This window comes from Embiotoca jacksoni, unplaced genomic scaffold, assembly GCF_022577435.1.
Source record: "Embiotoca jacksoni isolate LCO1_2020_lvr unplaced genomic scaffold, fEmbJac1.0.p SCAF_21, whole genome shotgun sequence".
In the NCBI taxonomy this organism is placed as follows: domain Eukaryota; kingdom Metazoa; phylum Chordata; class Actinopteri; family Embiotocidae; genus Embiotoca; species Embiotoca jacksoni.
Genome location: NW_027185352.1, coordinates 10,581,246 through 10,603,744, shown reverse-complemented (window position 1 = coordinate 10,603,744; position 22,499 = coordinate 10,581,246). Strand labels below are relative to the sequence as shown.

Below are 22,499 nucleotides of genomic sequence, written 5' to 3'. Positions count from 1 at the left end.
CTCCTCCTGCGAATCTTTGTGCGTGCAGGGAATGTTTTGTTTGTTGAATAAAGGGAATTAATGTGAAGATAAACAAGTAAAAAGTAGCTTAGTGCAAGTTATGTCCTTGCCAGCTGTGAGTTTGGCAAATAAGGGAACAATGGTGACTTGTTCCTGCTGGTGGAGGCTGAAAAAGTCACAAGTCAGCTTCAGGTTTAAAGAAAACAAACAAACAATCAAGATCTTTATTCTGACATAACCTACTCTCGTCAAATATGTTATATGATTTATTTCTATGATAAAGGCTATTATTTTACATTAACTCTTTATTGGCTAGTAATGAAGGAGACAAGAGTCAAGGAAATAGCAAAAAAGCATTTTGAGCATTCGAGTGTATTTAATCTATAAATAAATAGACTAGATTACAAAGCAATTCAATTACAAACGTCCCGCTGAGACCGATAGGCATTAGTTCTCCTGGTCATAAACAAAATTATTCAAAATTCTGGTTTACATAGCCCTAACGCAATTGTCACTGGCCTCGGTACAAATGTTTTTGTGGTTTTTTTTGAGACATCACCTCACCCTAAACAGCTCATGCGTACACACATGCACACGTTTACCTCATGCTGCTAACTCCTTGTCCATTTGCTAAATGCTTTCAATTTAAGATTGAACCATTGAGAAAAAATGGTCACAATGGCAATGCAACTTCTTTGACATTTATTCAATAAAAGGTTAAAGTGTAGGACTGTTTAGCATTGCAAGTACAAACCAATAACTCCCGCCGTTACCATATCTTTGTAAAAAAAAAAAAAAAAGCAGGACAGGTACAAAACATGCTTTTTTACTTGAGAGGAGACGAGAGAGGGAGTTTTATATCTCGAGCAGTCAGGACCGTGCAGGTGTCCAGGTGAGGACAGGTATTCCAGTAAAGTGGAATGCAAAAGAAACACTGGCACGGAGCCAGGCCTTTCTGGTCTTTTCGTCGAAGCAAGAACATATTTAGTCCACCTGCCGTCTGCGGTTGGTATGCTGGGAGCTCATGAGGCACATTTACTCTTTTACCAGCCACGTGCCGTTTGAGTCACAGACTACCTCAGGAGGGCTTATGAAACGCGAGACGGATTCAAGTGAAATAAGTTGTGATTGTTCCACAACGATGCCCAATTATATAATACAAAACCACGTCAAATATCGTCAAGAAAATACAGAAAAGGCAAAAATACAATGGGCCGTGGAGGACGTGGCCTCTTAACTGTGACAAGAAAACTTTCACAAGCTGCAGGATTTTATGTATTTTGACATCGGCCGTCGTCTCATATCAATATTTGGTCAGACAGGGTTCAATTTTAGGGCTTCTAGACAAAGGTTGCAGAGGATGACAATACTTTGTTTTCACATTCTTACAAATTTTTGTGACAGCAGGATTGATTCTGCTCAAATGCTGCCTGCCACACTAGTTTGACACTTGTGATTCACCTCCCCTTTACAACTGAAATGACATAACCTCTTTCTGGCCTTGCTAAAGGTCAGCTTAGGTTGACAGTAGCCTGAGCAGTTGTTCCCCCCCCCCCCCCCCAAAGTTATTGTGCATTCATCGTTTCTCACTAAAAGTCAATATGCTCAGGCCGTACATGAGGCCCAATAAGAGTGTATAACGTGTTTTCTTCCTCATAAAAGCTGATTTTCTCTGTTTCTATCTGTATTTTCCAGCGAGCTGTCTTTCTTTCTCCCGGTAGCTCTTGTTGGCACTTTGGTACGTTTTTCGGTTTTCAAAGTCTGCGCGGGCTTCCTCACGCTTCTTCGTCCACACAAGGTAAATTTGCACTCTTTCTTCCTTTTCTTTATATTCCCACTGAAAGGTATTGTATTGCACTAACGCATATTATTATAGTAAATCCATACTATGATGCACCTTTAAAAATGTATGTAGGAGTTAACTGAGAATTGAACCACTAACCCCGACATGCGCCCCCATTTGCATGTAGCTATAGGACGACCTGCTGTCCACGTACAGAATAGGAGAATTAGATCTACTTTGACAACACAGGAACACACTCATTTGTACATTGGCCAAATTGGAGGTAAAGCAGACTCATTCATATGGGATATAAAGAGATAGAGCCAGCGGAGTGGTGGTTCAGTGTAAGCCCTAGATATAGTAGTAGTATCTTGGCTAAGTAAGAACGATCATTTTATGGTCCTTTTATCGCACAGATAAAGTTTCTATAGTAAAATGAGGAGGACGAGAGAACTAAGGAGCGAGAAAGAGATAGTGTGGGCCTGTAGGTAGTGCACACTAACAGCTGTTTGGGCTGAGGCTCTGGGGACAGTTTGAGTTGGGTAAACCTAACGTTTTCTGCAGGGGTAAGGAGTCTCCCGAGAGTAATCTGACAGGGCTGTTAAAATATGTTCAGCCTGTGCGTGAGGATGTGTGCATCATGATAAAACAGCATTTGACAAACAACATGTACATTTGCAAATGCGTTTGTGTGTGTGGAAAACATCTGCAGTCGAGTACAGACGAGGTACTAACTATGAATTATTGAATGCTTCGTTTTGTGTGCACTTTAAATAAGAATTGAATTTGGTTGAAAGCTTTTACAACCGTTGCACTGAAAATACGGTGTGTGTTTATGGTATAGTAAACGTGTGTACATGTGTGAAATCTATCGCCACCAACAGCGCTGTGTTTGGAAAGCTGGCCTTGTGGTTGTGGGTCTGTGCGCTGTGTGTCTCTGCTTGCACGTCCAGGCTGAGGCAACATTAACACGTTTACAGTCCCAGGATGCGTATTCAGAAATTCAACTGGAGTTTTTTTTTTTTTTTTTTTTGTCACGGCGAGGCCAAAATTTTTTTTTCTGGCTTTGCATCCCTCCTCGTCCCTCTCAGCTTCATACCATGTATTGTCTCTTTCTCTACCTGCCTTTCAAAGTCTGATCGACACACTGGTTAGGTGATATTGTTGACAGATAATGTACACTGCGATGTAATAAAGCTGCAATTTGTTATTTTAAAAGTAAAACTTGGCAGAAACTTAAATATATCTTTTTAAATTCATAGTTTACAAGCGAAATTGGAACCTCTGACTATGCATTGTCCATCCAACCGGCTGCAATAAACTGAGCTATTGTTTAAAAATTTGCAAACCATGCTGAAGAGTTCTATGCATTAATGACACCAAACCATCTGAAATGAGAACTTTTTGGGTTCTAGACCGTAGACAGAACAATCGTGGACAAAGATAAGACTGTTTACTCCCTTTATAAAAAAGGCAGCTGCCTATAGAGTAGGGTTAGCTGCTAAATACAACAACAAACAGGAAATTACCCAAAACACTCACTGTGCCTTTAATGTTATGTAAGCTTTTTCTTTTTTACTTTGTCTTACTCAGTGCATATCTATACAATAGCTACGTTTGAAAAATTATGTCAATAATGTCTGTTTATGTTAAAGTAAAAAAATATAGTTTTTTTTTTGTACTATCAAATATTAACAGTGGTATCAGCCTCAAACTTGTAGCATCAGTCAGCTCTACCGTCTTTACCCAGTTTTCTTTTCTTACTGTCTCCTTCCTACTTGGACCACAATGCAGCAGCGCAGCCAGCAGCTGCAGACTATACGAAGAGGGGCAGGGTTGGTTAGCTACGAATTAAGTTTAGTACTTGGTTTATTTTTTTTTATAGGATTTAATCACATCAAGCAGCCACACTTCTTTCTTAATTTGCATGTGTCTGCATTAACATGCCACAGTGTGAATGTCAACCACACAATAGCCTCTGCTGTCAAAATCGGTCTTCTGCTGCGACTATATATTCTAGGCAACATATGAGGTGGCCAACTGCATCAGGGCTCAGCTCAATCTCAATACCATCTGCTTTCCTCTCACACTCTATCTCCTCCAAAACAAATTTTTAAGAGTGGCTTCAGCTTCAATGAGGAAAAATTTCACCAAGCGTGAGCTGACGGTATTCATACGCAAACCTGGAGAAGCTGATGTCAATGCAAAGTGAACTGCAACTGGATAACGTGATGACATTTTTGAAGATTAGGGCAAGAAATGCCCGAATACCTCAGATGTACTGTCATTAATAACTTAAGATCTAATGATCAGACTCAAATCCCTCCTCAAATCGTGCAAAAATCTCCGCCGTGCTGACTTTGGCTGTCAGATAGAAGACGAACCAACAGGAGGGGAAATTTCACATCAGTGTAAGGAAAAGACCTGAAGGTCAAAGATGTTAAGTTTCCATTCGGTGGAGAAAAAGGAGACTCCTGCATTCCCAGACAATGGTTCACATTCCATAACACCTCTCTGTGTCCTGTGAATCATACACACTGAGACAGACTGACTGAGGTTATCTGTTCACACACACACACACAGCCAAGAAAATCTCAATGGAATACCTCGGATGCATTATACCTTAGAGGGTGCTACAGGCTACAGTTAGCAGAGCTAGAATTAAACAATGACTGCATGTATCACTGGATCAGTGAGCCGGAAATTTATAAATCATGTTTTACATAATTAAAAGCCTGTGAAAACTCATGAATTTTCTAAAAAAAAACACAACAATCAGATAAATAGATAAAACTCAGGAAAGAACCCAATCAGAGACGTTTGAAAAAAAGCTTTAAGCTAGACTTAAGGTGAATGTTACAATTATTACCCAATCTCTTCTGTGAACATCATTCACAATTTCCTGTTTTTGTTTTGTTTGCATGGGCAGTTTTGATTTAACCTCCTTTGGTTAAATGGCCGGTGTGTTTACGGGTGATCTGATCGTGTGACTGCTTGACTTTCCTGACCTATCAAGACTTTTTTTTTTATTGTGACGTATCCTCTCCACGTTCCTGGAAATTAACATAAATGATGGTCAAACTAAAAAAGACAAATAGATCCCCCTGCAAGGCTGGAATTATCCTTATAAGTACTGTGCAACTCACCTGATGATCTTACTTTCTCAAACTGCATGTCGTGATAAACTCCCGATAATGATTACCATTCGTTTCAATTATCTCTTACACTGATGAATCCCTTTTGGAAAAGAAATTGTAGCATGATACGTTCTCAATTCTTGTGTTGCCCTGATAAAAACAAATTACTGTCAATGTAGCATTCTTGAATCCTGTGTTTTATTTTCCACTGTCAGTAAGATAACTTAGCTAAACTCCAAACACGCTTTTATCTGTTATATATTTAGACTATGACTCACTGTTCTTTTAATATTTCCCCCTTCTCCAACACATCCATGGGAGTTTTGTACTCTTCATCACACCAAAGGCTGCATTAGATCTTAAGGTATTGTGCCCGATCCTTTCTGTAGAGAGAGACAGCTGAAAACACCTGTGCGTCACCAGCTTGCATTCCCCTTCAGACTGAGGGTGTGTTTATGTGTCCTTTAAACCCCATGCCTGAAGCTAAGTCACACTTAAATTGCAATAAAAATAATACCCGTGCATGCCAGATCCATCATCTGAATCTCACAGCTTTCCATCTGAAAGGTTTTAGCACACAGATGTTGAATTTAAACTGCAAACACATCGTTGTTATTTTCATTTTTGAGGAGATCTGACTAAATCCAGCTTTGAAATCTCACTGGACTTGAAGCTCTTAAAGGTTTACACCTGAAATGAAATGAAATGGTTAAATTCATATTTGTCAGCTGCGAATCCAATTTACGAAATTAAATACATGCCAAAGAGGAATCAATATAGCAGCTAGTTGAAAAAGACCAGTTATAAAAACACTGTCTTACTTTCAGATGGAAATTTGCATCAGGAGTCTTCCTGCTTCAAAAATAAATAATACTGTAAAAAGGCAGTGTCTTTGTGAAACAGCTGCAAAAGCCAATATAATTCCTCTCTTGTCTTTTGACTTTTAAAAGGCTTGAGTCCCTTTTAAAAGTGCACTTTCAGACGCTGCACCCACAATCAGGCAGAAATGGGGGAAAAAAGCATTCCAAAAAGTACAAATCCCACACAAAATAGGGATGTTTGTACGGCATCAAAAGGCTACTGCTCACTGGCAGTGCTCCATATGACCAAATATGGAAAGAAAAAAAAATCCTGCCTTTTCCCGTAACCAAACTGGGAAAAAGAAAAAAAAAAAAAAAGAAAGAAAAAAAAAAAAAAAAAGAAAGGGAAGGGGGGGAAGGTTTTCTTGCATGCTGTGTGCACAGCGAGATAGAGCTCTCACACTCACTACACAGTGGCCACAGAGTTGGCTCCCTCTCAAAACAGCATGACTGATGGTGATGGTGGACCTGCCGTGACATCTCAGCGAACACTGTCGGGGCACACGCACACACACACACTCACGCACACGCACACGTACACACCTGCACGACTCACGAAAGAAGAGGCGCACCGATCTTTTCGCTGCGCTGACATTTAATTTTTTAACACACACAAAAGCTTTCTTCACTTTCACATATGAGCTCTATACCAGCGGTGCGCTTTGAGTCGGAGCCCCCTGGAAGGGAACATTCCTCTGGGTGAAAAAGCAGCCGTTTCCAGAGCCACAGTCCTTTGCTTAAGTTAGAAACGGTTTGTTTATCTGGTCCCCCTCGCTATACGGAGTGGGTTCTGACATTCTCCTGCCACTGCTGCTGCTGCTGCTGCAAAAAGGTCAATGCAGGCATGTCATTTCACAAGAAACGTATGAAATGATCTGGGATGGGTTTTTTTTTTTTTTTTTTGGGAGTGTGTGAGCTGCCAGCGATGTATAAAAACCACAGAACAAAGCAAAAAAAAAGAAAAAAGAAGTGCCTCTGTTTTTACAAAACTGTTTAGCTCGTAACTGAAGCTTTGTAGTAAACTTAGAAAAAGATTACTTTTTAAATATGCTTCATCTCTTTCTTGCAAAGTGAGAAGATGGTAAATATGCCACTTCTAGCAGGTAGCTTAGCTTTGCTGGCATAATTGTTAACAGGGATTCAGCTAGTTTGGCTTTGTCAGTACTTTTAAGACCGAAAGCAGTGAGACTACTCAAAAGTTAGTTAAAAAAAAACTAAATTCAAAAAGTCGTGGTCAGACGTAGTGCCTCTCCCTTCTTACAGTCTTTGCACTAAGATTGATCTTAGCATTAAGTTTTGCAAGAATTAGTTTAGTTCACGCTCGTGAAAAGTCTTTCTCGAAGACCATAATACTTTTTTTTTTACAACGGATATCTTTTGCTTTGCTGCCAAGTAACGAAGACGGGAGAAAAACGTGATAAATAAGCTATTCCGGCTCTTTCTTCCCCTGTTTGCACAGGATCCAGGCAGTCTTAGTTTTCAGCAGTGCACCCCTCTTATGTAAGCGTCTCCTTGAAAAAACACATCAGATATTCTGGCACAAATATCGAGAATGTCAAATAATCTCAATAAATATGCACCCCTGCACTTGACATGCGATATTAAGAGTCTGTTGTGTAATCCCACAAGGACTTTACAGTGAAGCCTTCATCTTTTTGTCACTCACAATCAAATGCGATATGAAAGCGTACATCCATTGAAGGGCCAGGGCAGCATCAGAACTACACTGTAATAGGATCAAACAAGACAGGAATCAAATGAATAAATAAATGCAATTTTTCCACATCATTTTTCTGTCAAAGCAAAACAGAGTTATGATAAATACACTAGGATAACATCAAGTCTTGTAGGACCTTGAGGTGCACTGTGACATTTTGAAGGCTATTAAATGGGATCGTAAATAAATAATGACAGACAGATGCCGAATGAAACCAAAGACAAAGGAGTCGGTGATCTCAATGCACTCGAAAAGAACAACGTCTCAACAGGTTGCTTAATGCTCCAGCGTACCTTCTGGACCAAAGGTTTATCTGTCCTTTTAAGCAAAACACACAAGAACATGTGACTTCTCATGAATCCATCTCTCATCCTGCTCTCGTATCCATTTCCAGGAGAAAAGCAGTCTCCTTCTCGTTCCTTCAGGACAGCTCGTCTTGACACCTGCCTTCTGTCAAAGTAAATGAGGCCCGAGCAGGAGTCTGTGTCTCCTCAACAGGACATTAATCTGCTACTAGTGAGCGGACCAGGGAGGCTAGTGGAATCAGAGCACTGATATATGGTGGGTTTTAGTCTAAGCACTGCTACTGCCGACACAGCAGCTAGAGAGAACGGTTTATCCAGCTGATGGCAATAAAGAGGAATCAAACAGAAGAGGATAAAAACAGAACGGAACAGAACAGAAATGATCTCTAGTGAGCAAGGAAAAGTTTAGTTGTCCTCTCAGAATCAGTTACTGAAAGATCACAGTTTCAGCCACTGCAAAAAAAACAAAAAACAACAAAAAAAGCCAGTGTGTCTGGCTAAAAGTCCCTCAGGCAAGATTCTGAACTTGTAGCATTTTAATAAGTGTAAGTCACTCTGGATGTGCACCAAAGCTCAATGACTACAACGTAAACGTGATTAGCATGATCCACAGCAGCCCACTGCCTCTGGTACATGGGCAATAACACGACATGCTGGAAGCATTAAGTGGAACATAAAAATGTATTTCTCATAAAGCTTGAGAGGTTCCTTATGTGCTTCTCTGAGGCAAAAAAAAAAAAAAAATATGGAAACAAAATGGATCTGCTGAACATTTGCGACATGCTTCCTATAAAAGCCACGTTTCGGTCTCGGGCGGACGTGTGGCTCTCTCGGTGTCCGGAGAGAAATTACACTTTGGTGAGGGAAGGAGAGAAAATTGGAAGGATGAAAGAAAAAAGAAGAATATAAACCACCAAGTGATTTATGTGGCTGACTCAAACCACGCTGCGAGAGGATGCCTTCTCCATCATACCTTACATGGAAACATACATGAGGGTAGAGTGAGGCTAAAAAGCATGATGCAATGCCCCCATGCACCGAGGGCCTGTTGAAAACATGACAGCTGAGTGAAAACCCCCGACACGAGTTTGCCTTTTTTGCGCATGCACCGCACTGAATCCCCTATCAGGAAAACACTAAGAAAATCACTTAAACAGAGGACCTATTTATTTAAATCACTCCAAAAAGTCATAAATCTTTATCTTTCCTGCCTTGTTTTAACACACGAGTCAGTAAATCCTGCGGTGGAATGCCAATTTTTTTGAAGAGTGCTGCGAGGCTTTTCAAGGGTATTACATGACAAGGTATTTTTCAAAATAAAGGGCTGCATTCCTGGAGAGAGAGATAGGAGGAGATTAAGGAGCGGGTGGGTGGTGGGCGGGGTGGTGGGTGAGCAAGATGACCTGACCGAGAGGGTCTATTACTCGCACTGGATGTGGAGAGGTGGAGCGATCCCCCTGACGCTGCTTTCGCTTCTGTCTTGCTGGGAAAAAAAATGGGAGCGTTTCTTCAAGACAAGACACACAGTGCATCCACACAAGTCAGAAAAAAGGTATGATAATAGAGAGCCGCACACCGGAGACAGAGCGGGACGTTTGGTTTTAGTTCAGCGGCTCCGTGTCGGGGTGTTCATTCGCACACGCTCTTCAGTGAATTGATGCAGGCCGGAGCTGCTTCACGGTGGATGTGCTGGGATGTGCTCCTCAGACAGGTGTGGGGACGAGAAGACATTTGTAAGCAGAATACTCAGAAGACATGTGATAATTGGGCACCAGTGGCCGCGACAGTGACCAAGAAGAGACAGCATTCGACATGTTTAAATTACTCTGCAAACTGTCTGCTGGTACACTGTAAGTTTCGGACCAAATGCGTTGAGCGTCCTTCAATCATCCTGCTTATTTTTCTGGCCATTTAAAGAGCAAGCTCCAAACACAACAAAAGAAAATGTCACCTAACCCGATATCACGCAAAACCATCGAACACACCTGTCAGTCCACTAGAGGACACCATGTCAATGTCACGTTTTGCCACGTTTGGCTCTTTAGTTGCAAAATGCTGCAATATAATGACAAACATGTTTAAAGTATTTAACATTTCGTGAAACACTTTTGCAAAGCAGATTTTTCTTTGAATATTTTGAAACCTACATCAGCTGGTAAACTGGTACATCGCCACCACCGACTGTGAGCTGAACGCTGTGAAACATTTGCATGTTGTTTCACCCACTTTTCTAATTCATTTATCCATTTTCTACAACAGACATTTGCATAAATCTGCCATCCTCTGAAGTCAGCAACAATTTGTTTTGCATTGTTTTATTAGTAACTTTTAGGTCGAATTCAACACTGAAGTTCATGAATTTTACAGTGATACTCATCTAAAACACAAGCCGGTACAAATCGAGAGTGCAAAGAATAGTTACCAGATGAGGGATTGTAATAGGCAAAGGACTGGTGGGGTCATCACAAAGTTCAGCACAGTAAACCAGTCCTAATCCCAGTCCGCCTACACCAGTTGACAGATATGAAGCCAGGAACTAGAAAACTCCAATAAATATCACACCCCTATGGAAAAGTTGCCTTTCAGGGATTTGCAGCAACACATTTTTAAGATATTAAACCCTTGCTTTTGAATCAGCGGACGCACATTCTCTAAGTGACAGTGAGCTCACCTCTCCTTCCAAAAAATACATTCCACTCTTCTCATACCTCAGATCCTTTCCGGGCTCTGCAGGGCTGAAGTTCACTCACTTTACCAGATCTCATTTTCGTGCATGGCTGTGCTGGCTGTTATTATTACTGTGGCAGTCGGCCAGCTTGGAAGGGTACATGCCTTCTGCCCCCATCTAAATCCCCCTCAGGGTGAAAGGTCCAAGCCAGGGCCTTAAGCCTGGACCATGCTTCACGCAGGTGTGTGAACATTCGACGCTTTGAGCTACACGTCTTTGCCTTCTGTTGAGTTCTCACTTGAAAATGAACGTTGCAGCTTTTGTGGATATATCACGCAACCACAAGAGAAAACTGACCCCTTTCGTTTCCATTCACTTCCGCTGAAAACAATCGTGCTGACCAGTTCCACAAAGGCCTACCGCAGCTGCACTTCATCAACTCTTCATGCAGACAGAAATTCTATGTGCTTCACCTTTGAGCGATTCAAAGGTCACACATCGCATTTGTTAGCACAGCAAGGACGTTCCTCCACAGCCGCCATTTCTGTTGACCATTGTGGTCAAAGGAAACAATCTGTATAGATTTAACAAGAAAATATTACCTTCTCAAGGACCGAGATTAATACCAGCATAATTGAGTAATATTCATCAGCTTTACGCATTCGCAGGACTTACAATGCCTTGTCATCAGCTTTCAGGTACTTGCGTTTAGCATGTTCCTGTAGCCTGGCTTTCCCCGACTATTGTTTAAAGTTTCATTCTTCGCTGTGATCGAAGTGGATCGAAGTCTGGAAACCCTGTTCACATTATGGTTCGCTCTGTCACTCTGAAGGGCGGACCAATCAGCGACCATTGAGGGTTGGCTGTGTGCGATGGCATTGATGTAATTCCAGCAATGGTGGCAGCAGAATAATTTCAGCACGCAAAATGTGGTATATGTTGGCCAATGCCAATTGGGTAAAGGCTGCTCCAATAGTGCTCCAAAATCAAGATGCAACAACTGGAAACTGGAAATCCCCAGTGGAGCGTGGTCAGAACCATATATTCCCACAATGAATTTGGGTTTGGTAATACAATGCTGATGTTCTGGGCCTTATACAGTCGATAATGTTTGTCAGCTTCTGTCAAGTCTGCCATTGTGTTCATTTTTTTCTGTCAGTCTCGATGTCTAAGTGACCACCGGTGCAAACACCTGCAGTGTCAAACTTGAACTGCGTCTTTCAGGAGAGTTACCCCACGTCTGTCTATGTCTTCTCTCGTTCTGTGGTTATGTGACTTTGGGAGCCATTGCCAAAAATTCCAGGAAACCCTAGAGCTTCATGAGACATAACAAAGCTCTCTCTCTTCCTCTGCATTTGTCTCCTTCATTGTAGATTACACTATGTTTCACTGTCTGCCTCAGCAGGCCTGGAAGCTCTGCAGTTCATTCTCCCCGGGAGTTAAAGTAATTTTATTCAGTGGCTGATTGACTCATATCACACTATTATAAATGCTGGAGTCTCTTACTTTTAATGCCTGTGCTAATTCTAGACCACAGACTATTTAGACCATGGAAGACGCAATCATCATTGAATGCCATTAGCATGATGTGGCATTTACCACTAAATTGAGGATAAAATTCAGCTTCAGAGGTTAATATATGTGCAGTATTTAAGCCTCCTAATTTCTAAATTTATTAGAATAACACATATCTCAGACAGCCATGAAATTGTAAATAATTGAGCAGTGCTCTTAGGAGGCTTCTCTGGTTGCTCTGTGGAGGTTGCTGCAAGCGTTTTTTTTAGCTGATGGCAAAACTGGAAATGAGATTCAGTTCACAAAGCAGCAGCGCTAAATGGGAATAAATCCAAAACCACAGCCACCCCCTAGTCTGTCCATGGGGGTTCACCCATGTCGTCTGGTTGGAAAATTGTCTCCTATACCTGGGTCAACTCAGCTGTCAAACACATAGATGCATGTCTGAACCCCCTCATACACATAGACATGCACCTACATACACACCTATTCACCCACCACCCACCTTGTGTTTATGTTCAGAACTTGAGTGACTGGTATTTCATTTCGGCCTGCCCGGAGCCCTTTTGCACAGTTTGGCTTGGCCGGTGTACCATTACTGGTCATTAAGTCTAACCTGAACTAATAGGGGCCCATTTTCCAAGGTGGTCTCCCAGGTGGCTGTCATAGGAGTGAGTGGTACTGCGGGGCTCAGGGCTTGACTCAGACACACAGAACCTCGTGAAAAATCTGCCGGGACGCAAGCCAGACTTCATCATACATGGGACGCACACTCTTTGATAACAAGAACCCATTGTTCCAGGGGGGGCATCTGGGTGTTTTGTTTCTCATTAAGGCAGCCTTAATGAGGCCAGCCAAAACGGGCACCCCACCTCATCCCTAATATATACTGTACCGGGTTCATCAACATCTAACTCAATAAACCATCAAAAGTCCTCCACCATAAATAAAACCAAGTCAGGCCAAGAAACATTATACGCTAATATACCAAAGTATTGATATTCAGTAGAGCAAGACTAATACTTGGTCTAGACCAATATATTGGCCAATATTAGATTATTGCAGTTATATTCAACATTTGCCATACGTACACTCTACTTAGCTGGCACAGGTACATCAATTCACAGTTTCAATTTGAGTAAATCTTACATTAGAACACCTAATGTCACTGTTGTCAAACTAATCTTTGGCCACATGCCTGTCTGAGTTGTATGCGCTACAGTAAATGGGAACTAAAGCCCTCTTTGTGCACAGTCGTCTAAAAAATGTTTTCCCCTCTACCAATAGCTTGTTTGTGAGGCATTTTTTTGGACAACTGTAAATTGTAGCTACAGAAAACAATCCCCTTTAAACTGCATGAAAGCTGAAGACTTGTACAATCATGTTTAATGTAATTTTATTTTCTTCTTTTAAATGGAATTAAAATTGAAAAAAGTTTGTTCAGGAACCTTGTCGAAGTCAAGGTATTGATACCGGTATCGAAAATTCTTGAAGGATAACCAGCCTTAGTCTCTATCCACCTATTCTTCTTCTATTAATATGCAATTTTTTTTGATAGTTAATTGTTTAGTCTGCAAAATGTAAAAAACAAGAAGTAAAAAATTACCATCCCAACTTCCCAGAGCCCGAAGAGACATCTGAAAATTGCTTTTTATTCAACCAGTAGTCCACAACTGAAATATTCGTTTCATTTACTACAGTATACAAGAAAGAATCGTTGCACACCCCCATCTGATTCTTACAAGCAATTCACTTTATGTTTAGACAACCTTGTCACTTTATGTTCATTGCTCTGTATTTAAGAAGGAAGGTTATGGGTACCTTATCTCTATGTTATGCTATTAAAGGCACTCAAAAGCTCACAATACTTAAACAATAATTAAAAAGACGAAGTGTTTTCACATGAGCAGATTAGGTCAGATTAAATACTTTACTGTTCCTGAGGAAGAGATCTTATTTCACCATTAAACTCTTCATATGTTTTAGGTGTGCACTACTCCGTTGTGGCATGTGTCATCATTAATCAGAAGAGAAGAAGCCATTAGTCTAAATGCAGGGGTAATTAATCCACGCTCACACTCCATTAGATGTCATGCTCAATTTGCGCGAAGAGCTGTGTACTGCGTAAATAGGCAGAGACGATGGGATCCACAGCTATTATTCCTGAGTAGCATGGCATCTCAAGACCTGCTCTAGTGCTGTCGAGGTGCTAAAGCGTTATCTTCAACTGCTGAGCACACATTCTATTTCAAGTGGATATTACAACTCAAATTGAAAGTAAAATGAAATGAATGACGGTCTGTATCAAAATAACTGTAATCATGTGGTGTTTTTTTTTTACATAGGAAATCTGTGAACTCTGCTGTCTGATCAGAGGATAATCATATGCATATGTATCTCAGTCATGAAAAATGTGACTGGACTTCAGCACTAAAGCCAAACCATAAACCTCCAACAAGGTTAAACTGCAGTAGGGCATATAGTATGAATCAGCCCTTAGTTTAATAAGTACCATTTGGCTGTCACCTCGGCGGCCGAAGAGCTGCTCTATTACAGTAAAGCCCCTCCAGTACAGCGCTGGGGTTATTCAATAAAAACCTGACTGAGTGTTTCTCCCAATCACCACTGGCAGAGCTCTGATGAGGTAAAGAGCTCTCCTATGCCAGCCTCTGTCCCTGCGGAGCAGCGTCTGATTAAAATGGTTTTCTGAGGCCATATTTTTGTTCTTCTTGTCCCCTTGCCAGACCTAAGTTAGAGTACAGAGAGAAAAATTGACAAATTACCTAATGCAGACTGAAATGAATCCACGAAAAAAGATCTAATCTATAAAGGCCGCCGATAGGTAGATAGATGGGAGCGCTGGATTACTACTTTTTGGAGAAATTGTTGGTATCTATATCTCAAAGACGCAGGAAGAAAATGTTGAAAGTGTGCCTAAACACACTTACATTTGTTACTGTTGTTGAGGGAGAAATGGCTTCGCATCAGCTATTCTGCGCTTTTGATCTCCAGCCTTAATCACTTTCACTCACACGCACGCTTATCTTTTAAACCCCCTCTCTCACCCCAACAGGGCAGTGACATGTGAAGTGGAAAGAAATGGCAACAACCGAATGGCCCACTAGCGCCGGCTCTCTTACTCTCACGTCCTCTCGCCTCGCTTGTAATACATTCCTGAGCAATCCTCGGAGGCTCATATGTAAATGCCTGAGTATGCTTCTGATTAGGAGGCACAAAGAGTACACTCTATAAATGCGCTCTTAAACAATTACCACTGCTCCCAACTGCAGCCCCGACACAGACCTCAGACTGTGCTGCTGCCTGACTGGCCTATTCAGGTGGGAAAGTTGGACGTGGACCATTTGCAACAATGTGCCTTGCTTTAAGACACATGTCTGGTTTTAAGTGCCAGATTGAGAAAGGTTTGAGAAACATTATGAATGAATCAAATTTCAATTTCGTGATGAAGCAAGCTGATTAGATGATGAACTGACCAGAGTAAAATTGGCCACCCATACTTTTGATTATCAATTAATCATTTAAAGCTGCTGTAATCAATATTTTTCCATTAGTGAAGCATCAAATAATCATGTGTAATGTAACCCAGTCATAAAGCCATAGACAGTTATCGCCCCTTGGATCACGTTGCCAGAAACACAACTCCAATGTAATGTTAATGTTGAACTATGTCGGCAAAATGTCCCCAATGTTGTGCTTGCAGCTTGTTTCTACTTAATGAAAGTGGCAGAAAGAGGAGTGGATGCAGGTTTGAGTCATTTACAAAAGCTAAAAATGCAACATTTACTGGTTCCACTTTCTCAAATGAGGACTTGTGGTTTTTCTCCGGTTTTTTTTCTCTTGTAAAATGAATTTCTTTGATTCTTGGAACATATGAAGAGTTCATTCCAGAAAATAATTGTCAGATTTGATGGTAAAAAATAATTGTTAGTTGCAGCCTGGAAGGCCATAATAAGTTGTGATACCATGTGACAGTGCTGGACTCTCCTCAGATTTTACACCAAGACTTAAAATAAACGTTCAAATAAATAGAACTTTGTTGAAACAAAAAGCAGCTATGAAGCTCATCCAAAGACTGAAAGAGAATTACAGTAGAAGTCTGACTCATGTGAATACCCATGTAAGGACACAGTGATTGTTTTATGTGTATGAGGTAAGTCCTCACTTCCATCATTACCACATACGAGCCCGATCTCGCTCCTGCCAGTTCTCGCTCCGAGGATGGCAGGCGTCCAACACGGACTCTCCAAGCTGTCCTTCACATTCGCCATACACACTTCAACACATACAGCAGCTCTAGAGCCACAAGCATAAATCCAGCAGGCCTATAACTGACCCGCACATTGCCCTGTCTGTTTTCCCCCCTGTGCGATTCATAGAGCGGTTAACCTCGCTAACTGTGTAAACACATGACCTCACCGGTCATGTGCTCGCGCGCTGAATGGTATTTTTCACACACTCCTCTGGGATTTACATCACCTTATTACCTCCACGTTCCCTTAATTCCCGATTACCCTAAAATATGGGACTTTTAAACGGTGATTTGACAGGCTCTTGATTAGCTGTGTTTGTTTAGATTTGGGACTCTTTGAGAAGAAGACGAAAGGCTGAGAAGAGGAGGAGGAGGAGGAGGAAGAGGAGGAGGAGGAGGAGGAGAGGGGAGGTGAAGAGAGGACAGAGTGGAAAGAATGGAAAGTTGGCAAAGAGAAGAAGTCGGGCGAAGTGAGAATGAACGTTATAGTAATCATTTCTTTTCTGGAGAAAAAGAGCTGAGGTGAAATAGACTGGTGTTACAGGAAAGAAGGGAGGCGAAGGGGAAGTTAATGTAGCTGTTAGGGAGAGACATGTAAGGTGGGTCCTCTGCCACAGGGACACACTGTGCACGTCTGAGGTCCCAGTGGGAGGACGCCGAAGGAAAACACAAGGCCAATCAGCTAACAGAGACATTTCCTGTGCTTGTTTTATCAGATGAGAAGAAGCCCAAAGGCTAAATGTCCCCTCTCAACAAGGTTGCACACTTCTTCGAATAACCCGCTTCAGGGAATGAAGGGGAGAACATGCATCTTTGTAGGATGACATCAGAAGCGCTGCTTAGGAGCACTGACCTCACTCTCGCACAATCAATCATCAACTAAAACCCCATGAAATGCAGACCACGTGAGTAAGAGAGGAAGTTTTTACCTTTTAAGATATGAAGGTTGCCTCGTGAATTATATCATCCACTATTAAAAAAACAAAGATCCAGTAAGAGCAAATAGGAATACAATAGTTTTTTTTTAAATTTTGTATAGCTATTAAACTTCTGGCATCTGGCAACGAGCATATGGCAAACCAGTGTGCCAATTACCAACACTGACGTGCCATGCAGCCTATTAGGCAATCTGGCCTTGAGTGATCGCACTTTAAAGTCAGAAAACGATACGAGTGAGAGGTTGATCTAACAAACCCTCTTCATCAGAGTGTGACTAAAGCCCAGAGGAATTCAAACACAGGTCTTTTGTGCCCACATGACTGCTTCAGACAGGAGAATCAAAGTTTGAGAGCTAGTTTGGAAGGAAAGGAAGTCAAAATATAGATCCTGGGACGGGGGATCATTATGAAATTCTTTATGCATGTACAGTGTATCGAATATGTGGCTCGAAAAAAAAACTATTAAATCAGGCTTAATTTGGTGGTGAATCTGTTATAGGTCTGGAAAGATGAGGAGAGCAAGCATTCTCCATTACCCAGGACACAACTACAGTCTAATTGTGCAGTGAACTAATGCCAGAACATCCAAGAGCTACGTGCTCCCCCTACACAACTGTTCCATGTCAGCTTGGCTGCAAAATGAGGAACAACAAACAGGGTATAAAGCTAAATGACACACACGGAAAAATTCACAGTACGAGAAATGTTCCTTTTTGACATGGCAAATACCAGAAATTTATATATCACAAACCCTCACTGCATAAAAAAAAAAAAAAAAAACATCATCTAAGGTTTCACACCCTCGTGTGACTTCACAAGCCCTTAAGCAGCCCTGCCAGTTTTGGCCTACCACTTGCTGACCGTCGTTACTCGGTGAGAGAGTTCAGAATTCCTCTCCAACCCGACATCTGCCCGTCCGTCCAAGCTCACCATATTATACAACTTAGTGTGCGGTTCTGGATGCAGTGCCTTCAAATTACATGCTATCGAATTCAAAGGCAAGCGGGGGGGGGGGGGGGGGGGGGACAGAACGAGTACGCTGTGGGGCTCGAGTCCAGGCCCAGAGTCCCACGAGCGTTAGCGGCGCGTCAATCACAATCGCTTCACATGAGCTGAACCCTGTCCTACTCCTGCTGCCGTCCAGAAGACACAAACCTAACAACCGAAACTGACGTTATTCCAAGCAAGTGGTGCACACTGATGACAAGGACACCATTGATAAAACAGGGAGCACTAATTTTGCTTGTGGTTCTGCAGGCACGGTTGAGGCCGCATCTCTTTCTCAAAGCATATTCTTATAACAAACAAATCTGCATAAGATTAAACCAACGCGGTAAAACGACTTGAGCACAGGAAACATGCTTGACATTGTTTCACTGGTCCGTTATGAGAAGAAACCAGAAAATAGCTCTGGCACCTGCTGTGCACAAACAATGTATGTTTGGACTGACATGTCAGCATGTGATCACTGGAAACGGAGCCACAAAGCCTCAACGCCGAACAAAGTGTAGGTACACATCTATTTTTAAAAGGAACAAAGTGGTCCGATCATTTGTGTTAGAAAGTCGCCTCTGCCAGTTTTCCATTGAATTCAAATTCAGTTCGCCACTTGGTTGGCTGCCTTCGCTCAGCGGTGGTAAAAAACTATTGCCTCGCAAGGAAACTCTGGTTTCTTGCTTTGGAACTTGATACGTCGCTGGATTATGAGCATCGAGCGTCAAACTATAACAAAGCACCTACAAACAGTTCATCTGTGTAAACACACAACTGTAGATGCTTCATGCCTTGGCATCTCTTGATTGGGAAGAGAAAGAGGCAGAATAATCACCCACTCCAACAGCTAACTTTAAACAGAGGGAGAAGAGAGGACGGGGATGGAAAAGGAGACGGAGGGAGAAAGAGGGAAGTCAGCATACAGTAACTAGAAGCTTTCACCGCACTGCGCAGTCCAGAGCCAGACTCCGGAAATGCATGGCAGTGTTCCCTACATCCTGCCAGCCCAGCCCTAACCCTGGCCCTGGCTCTCGCCCCACACTGCCAAACCCCTGTTATCACTCTGTGCAATTACCTCCAGATTCTTCGCCACCCATATCATATCGTGCCAATTATAAAATCCCCTTCTAAGTACAAAGCACGACATGCGTTTTAGCGTAAAGCCTGCAGTTTTATTGGTTTCAGCCTAGAAATAGCTGCGCGTGTATGTTTCTGTACGTGTGTGAACATGCATGCAAAAACTTGAAACAACACAACAAAATAGGTCCTATAGCCGTGGTACCTCTGCAATTGCCAGGGAGCGGACAAAATCGAGTGGTTCAACCAATCAGTTCCTCCAGGACATTGTGATCTTGCTGTCATAATAATGAACACAAATGCAACCAATTCCTGCAGTTTTTTTTTACCGCGAAAAGATTTTCTCTGCGGAAGCTATGCTAAAGGTATCATAGCACAAAGTAATCCTGTCCAAACAAAAATCGCTTTGTCAACAAAAATAACTCCAGATAGCAAGGCTCACTACCTCTCCTCTCACCATCAAAACAAACCTCATGCCGGCTGAGTGGAAAAACCATAATGGTCGGGGTTTATGGGAAATGTGGTCTTATCATGGGAATGAGGAATATGTTAAATTAGTTTTATACACACTTCCAGTTGTGAGAGTGCACTTTGTTGCTGTGCATACAGTATGTGTTGAATTGATATAATTTAAAAAGCTGCTAAAGCCCTTCATTTTACAGGAGATTTAGCCATTGTGTTGTATATTACAGTCACAGACGGTCTGTTTTGTATGGTGACATCATTTTTGGGAATTCTTTTGTAAATTTAACCCTCACGGTACTCTAAGTTAAATTTTTTTTTACAAAAACAAAGATTTGAACTAAAATATTTCTGTGATGTGCAGTACGTTTATAATCGTAGGAAGGGATTACATGACTTTTTATTCGATAGTAGTTTAAAAAGAAATCTAGTTTTTTCTTCGACTCGATAGCTTTGCTAACTTCTGCAATTTTACCACAAAAAATTACTTTAAACTTCGCAAACTACATCAAAAGTTTTAAGAAAAGCTGCTGCAATATCAAGCCTTGTTAATCGCAACAATCACAAAATAAGTGGACTGACTAATTTAACAAAAAAGGAATTATGATTTGTTAATATATATCATATATAGTGGATAAAAAAAAAGTTTAATCTTCAGCCAGAAGTAATGGATAAACAGCTGAAATAGTTAGCTAAAAGGAGTGGTTAAAAAAAAGAAATGCTTAGCTTAAAGTAATTGGTAAATTAAATACCAAAAGGAAATGTATAAATGGCTGATTTTTGTTTAAATAATGGACAGAGAGTTTGAAATAGTTAGCTGACAGTATAAGAAAAGTGGTCAAATAAGTTTAAGTACGGTTAAATGGAAGACAAAGCCAAAAGGATAGCTGGTTAAAAATTGCCTGAGGTAACCTAATGAATAAATGCCTAAAATATTAGTAGTGGAAATGAGCACATTGGGACCATGAACCATGACCGGGTGGTGTTGCTGGACGGGTACTGAGGGTAGTTTGTTGGGCCTGTGGGGGTACAAAAGCGTTGAGAACCACTGTACCAGAAGACTGTTATGCATCGCATTCCAGAGCCTATTCCAATCATCTGTCACCAGGTTGGGCCTGCACCTTATAAGGAGCGGAGGGCATTCTCCATGTGTTTTCCCAACACTGCACAACTTATCAGATACAGTTTCATGGACAATTACGATGCTGTCTCTTGGCCTGGAAGCGTTCAAAAAGAAAAGAACCTACAGATCTACCCTCTCCCTCCGCCCTCTCCCATTTGCCATGCTTCCATTTCGCAGATACTACAATGTAATAAAGCCGAGATCAAAAGACTTTATGCCCAACTCGAGTACAATGAGACTTGAAGAGAGCCTTTTTGCCTGAGGGGTGGTGGGATTGCAAAGAACGTGATACCTCGAAACGATGAGAAGCGGATTCATCTGCGGAGTGAGCAGGCCTGCCCCCTGCAAGTCTGCCCTGTGGCTTTGTCTGCAGGAGATGCTGGATGCGTTTGAGGTTCATACACGAAAAGACAATTGCCTTCTGTATCTCAGCGTGGTTTTACGCTCAGATTTGATCTTTGAGGAGTATGTGGTGTGCTGTCAGCCATATGGGGCCCACCCCGAGCCAACTTTATACACTTTCCTCAAATTTCAACAGGTTTAGTCACATTCTGGATCAGGGGCACAACTTTCCTTCAGCAAATGGAGGATGCTGCTGGCAGGAAGGCAAAAAAAAAAAAAAAAAAAAAAAAAAAAAAAAAAGGGGGTAAATCTTTGCAACGTTCTCTTCCGGGCCGAAATGTTGACTCAGGCTGCAGTGAGCGTCATGTCGGCTGAGAGGCGATGAAAATGTTGGCTGGCCAAGGTTTTGGAGGCACCCCGCCCTCCCTTCCCTCCATCCCTTCATACTTCCCCCGATAAGAATCGGGAGGAGTGAGCGCGCACTACAGGGTTGGACGTCTGCGTTTCTTTGTGCAGTCCCGCGGTTAAGAAATATTTACATGACAGCGTCATGACTTTGAACCATCGAAAAGTTCTGCATAGCTCGCAATCACGACTTTACTTTGCGTTAAGTGAACTGCTGGCGTGGAAAAACGCGTAAAAGAGGGAGCGGCTCGAAGCCAAAACTTTCAGAAAAGTAGAAATAAGCAGCCCTTTGCGCGCAACCGAGATCCAGTATGATACTCTACATACTCTACCGCCGTCGTGAAACGCATCGTGTTTTTCTCTCGCTGGAGCATCCTCAACTTTTCACCAGAATAAGGTCTGATAATCAACCTCAAAAAGGGTTTGGTAAAGTTTTTTTTGTTTGTTTTTTTTTTGCGCTTACCTCCGGATCTGAACGGGACAAAGTAGAGCTGTAGAGTCGAGCAAGAGGAGAGGAGAGGGAGCCAGTCTGCAGTCGGTCCTCCACTACACTCAATGATAAAACCAAACTGACTGAGGACCCGTTCAAGCCCCTCCCTCTTTAAGACATAATCGCACATCTACTCTTGGCCGAGTTGTCTGCTTCAGACTGCTGTTCCAGCGCCAAGCACACTCCTCTCACAAAGTCCAAAATGAAATATTAAATATGCCAATTCTGAGAAGACCTTGTGCAAAAGTTGCTATATCTGAAGTGACTTTAGGCTCTTTTTTTTTTTTTTTTTTTTTTTAGTAATCCCTCTGGAGGTCTGTGAAAAATACTATTCTGTCATATGAAATGTTCCTCTTGCACTATTTGCTCACATGCAGACCATGAGCCCAAAAAGGCAGCATAATGTGCTGCCAC

The 22,499-nt window shown here is 41.8% G+C and overlaps 1 protein-coding gene across 2 annotated transcripts in view; it reads right to left on the bottom strand.

Moving 5' to 3' along the window:
* The window catches only part of cald1a (caldesmon 1a), a 52,622-nt gene extending 30,469 nt beyond the window's left edge, over positions 1-22,153 (bottom strand). Inside the window, exon 1 of one of the 2 annotated variants that reach the window (XM_069156862.1) lies at positions 22,059-22,153. The gene's annotated coding sequence lies outside the window, so the exon portion shown is untranslated. Of the gene's footprint in view, positions 1-5,741; positions 5,822-22,058 lie in introns of those variants that run through there. The other variant, XM_069156859.1, reaches the window with a different exon arrangement.
* Between the last annotated feature and the right edge of the window lie 346 nt (positions 22,154-22,499).